Genomic DNA, 3,989 nt, shown 5'->3' with positions numbered 1-3,989 from the left:
TTACAAGGCAAATGTTTTGGAACAAATTGTTCTTCTTTTAAAGCCTGTTTTTCACTAGTTTTTCTTTCTGGATCCCCCCCCCCCCCCCTTCCACCTTCCCACTGTCCTTGTTAAACTGTGGCCATGGCGCCACCTGCTGCCTGTCATGGGTGGTGGGACTCAACTGGGACTGGGTCCTGGGTCCTCTCCCCACCTCCTCTGACTCAAAATGGGTGGGAGAGTGGCTTTCTGGCTCCTGTCCTGAGGGTTTGTGCTTGAGATCACGTACCAAACCGCAAGAGAACTGCTCCTGTACTTAAGTGACCTGAAGACTCATAGCAAATTCTTCCCCCCTCCCTCATCCTCTGGGAGAGCCAGGGCTCGCTGGTGAAAAAAGCAAGTCAGATAACATCATGGCCAGGTCCAAGGCCAGGTCTGCACTCCCTGCAAGCCACCTGGGCCAGCTTTGGCCACCACGTCAACACAATGAGCCCAATTTCTTCTGAACCCCTGTAGTTACTTTGCCATGTATAGAAAGTGGATATGCATGTGCCTGGCGCATGTAGATATTTAATCAAGATTTGTATTGTCTTGATTGGTCTCCTATTTGGAGTAATGTTCATTGGGAAGGAACAGCTTGGAGGGTCTTAGAAGCAAAGATCAGACCTCAGAAAAATGGCAGGTGTATCTCAACACCAGTGTACACACCAAGCCTTGGCAAAGCAGCAAAGAAGTGCGGGCTTGCCCTTCCCCCGCACCCCCCCCCCCCATGAGCTGAGTAACTTTGGGGCAAGTTCCTTCTCCCTCTGAAGGCTCAGTTTCCTCACCTGTCTCTGAGACAGTAATGGGAACCATCAAAGCGTTGCTGTGAGTACTGAAATGAGATAGGGCACATAAAGAATGTAGCAAAGGGACTTGCAGGTAAAAAGTGTAGGATTGTAGAGACCATCCTGGCCATAATCACTATCATGAGACAAACACAGTACCTGACACATAATAAGCATTTAGTAAATAATCTGGGGGAGGAATGAATGAATGAAAACATCCTAAAACATAAGTCGGAAGACTTGCTATGAGACATTAAACATCACCATGCCTGCTCCTCCCCATCCAGAAATCTTACTTTATTAAATAAAGGACCCTCTGACCAGCACCTCAGTTTTTCTGCCTATCAGACGGACACGACATCTGTCTTACCTGTTGTTCAGGACCTGCTAAGGAATGTACGTGCAACTGCTTTGAAAAAGTTAAAGAGTATAGGAAAGGAGTCTTTATTCTCATTTAGGGTGGTTACATGTGCCTGGTAGCATTGCCCTTATCCTCCAAAGATTTCTGGGGCTCTCTGGGACAAATGGTGTCCCCTAACTCACAGGCAGTGGCATCAGGTAAATTTGACAACACAGAGGCTGGGCTAATTAACTCCTTCACTCCTGGCACAAGTTGAACACACTCCAAGAAGTGGTTTCCCCTCTAGGAAAGCTCCTTTTCTAACCCAGGGGCATAGGAGAGCGCGTGGTGGATCTCAGGTATGGCAACTACACGGGGTGATTCACAGCCAGACTGGGGCCAACTTGGACACCATGGAGTTCCAACGTAGTTGAGTGGGCCCTAGGGAGCCACAGAGGATTCATAAGCAGGGGAGAAACATGTTCAAAAAGAGAACTCAGGCAGCAGCATGTGGGATAAAATTACAGCGAGGACTACAAAGTTCCTTCCATGCCACGTGGCCTAGAGTTAGCGTGACCAGCTGTCCTGGTTTTCCTGGGACAAATGGCATTCCTGAGGCATGGGATCTTCAGGTTTTTGGTTTTTGGTGGCTGACCTGTACGGGATCCAAACCCATGACCTTGGTGTTATAAGGCTGCGATCTTCAGTTTTAAAACTAATAACATCCCAGGGTGAGTTGGTAACCCTAATTCAGTGTGAGTAGCACCTCCTGGAGTTGTGCAGTACACAGTGCAATTCAACGATACTGGCCCTTTAATGCACACTCCCCAGCCTCTTCACCTGCTCTCAGCAAAACCTCTCTCCTCTGCCCTGTTCCTTCTCAATTCTATTCTGCTGAGCAACAACTAGTTTAGTGGATTAACACATCAGGATGGATTGCATGCTTATCTCCTAGGTAATATTTATGCAGTAAACAAAGGCCTCCTGGAGACAATGTTTTCATCCAATGGAGTGACTCTAACAGTACAAATTTTAGTTCATGAGAGATGGGGAAGATTTGGGGGAGTAAGTGGGGAGGTGCCACATCACCCACATCACATCCTATCAGCCACTATCTATTTTACCTTGTACAGAGCCAGCTCTGTCTTTCTGGCTCTTAGCTCACCAGCCTGCCCTGCCAAGCAGGCCTGCAGGAGCCTGGGCTGCTAAACTATTCTGTAAATAATGCTGACTACAGAACTTTGAAGATAGACTCACAAAATCACAGCAATAGAATCAGAATGTCAGAGTAGAAACAGATGCTAGACATCATATAGTCCAGGGTCAGAAAATACACTGCACCCATGCCACCGCGTCCCCCTGCCATGCCCGTATTAGACATTACTAATCAATCATGACACTGTCTAGCTGAGCTTGTTCACAGCCTTAGAATCCTATGAAGCATTTTAGAAAACAGCTACCTATGATTTTGGATCTACTTATCATAGCTAAGTTTTATTGAATATACATAACAGTATTCCTTTTCCCACATCCTTTTTCATTATTACCATTTTAATCGCTGACTGTTTTCCAGACACTTTATATCAGAGTTTTTCAGCCTCAGGACCATTGACATTTGGGCTGGATATTTCTGTGTTGTGGGGGCTGTTTTGTACACTGTGGGATGTTGAGCAGCACAGCACCCTGGTCTCTACCCACTAGAGCCAGTAGTATCCCCTCCCCCTCAGTTATGACAACCAGAAATGTCTCTAGACATGCCAAATGTCCCCTGGGGGGAAGGAGGCAGGGATAAAGTCACTCTGATTAAGAACTGCAGGTTTACATACTATCTCTAATCTTAAAGCAGATTTTCATGGTTTTTATCTTACAGATGAAGAAACTGAGGCTAAGAAGGAGCCCGAGATGAGTTAGGGACAAAAGCAGGATGCAGAGCCCAAATTTCCTTCCTACAGCCAGGAAATTCCATTTGGCTCATTGTCTTTGGCTGCAAACTCCCGGGGGGGAAAGACTGGAACCCGTGAGGTTGAAAAAAACCCGATGCTTAATTGATGCTCCTGCATTGGACAAGGGTGCTGGAGGGGTAGGGGTCCCGGTGCTGCATGGCAAACATTTCAGGCTCTTTTCCATCTGGAAAAATGGCTCTGGGTGTGGAGGCAGCCCAGGGAGGAGGCTGTCTGGGACCATATGGCGCTTGCCAGTGGCAGGAAGGCTGTTAGAGACAGTGGTGGTGATAGTACTAATAATACTTCCCTTCTCTCAAACATTGACAAGACTCTCCCCACTTCATGGGAAGCGCATGAAATCTGGCCTTGCCTCCAGAGATTTGGGATTGAAAACCTGACAGTTTGGACATACAGCCCGTGGGCAATGTTTGCCTTCTCCGGGGCTTGTGTCTGTGCCAAGAATTCCTAACAAAGGGGGGAAAGATTAATTAATTTTAAAAACCCATAAAAAAAGCTCATGAAACTGATTAGTAAGAAACTGTCCATTTTTCTCCTTGGTAGTGATCAAAATGTCGTGAGCTTCTACACACATATTTTACAGACGTTCCATAAATCTCCCCGTTGTACTTCTTGCCTATAGGGAAGGTCCCTTGGGAAGTCACCGAGGCTTCCTCACTACGTGTATTCAAGAGAAAATTGGTTGTAACACTTAGAGAAGGCGGCTGCCCGGGAGGGGGGCGTCAGGGGGAGCGCGTCTGAGGAGAGAAGCTAGCCCAAGTTCAGTTGCCAAGGACAGAGAAACTAAAAGAACTCCTTTTCTTGGAAATTTCTGAAATTTCCAAACTGTCTTTCGCTTTACTGCATAAATGATCTCTTTGTGCTATCTTTTGATTACTCTTA

The sequence above is a fragment of the Galeopterus variegatus genome, unplaced genomic scaffold (genome assembly GCF_000696425.1).
Source record: "Galeopterus variegatus unplaced genomic scaffold, G_variegatus-3.0.2 Scaffold4855, whole genome shotgun sequence".
In the NCBI taxonomy this organism is placed as follows: Eukaryota; Metazoa; Chordata; class Mammalia; order Dermoptera; family Cynocephalidae; genus Galeopterus; species Galeopterus variegatus.
The sequence above is the reverse complement of the archived record's forward strand: the minus strand, read 5'-3'. Positions refer to the sequence as shown.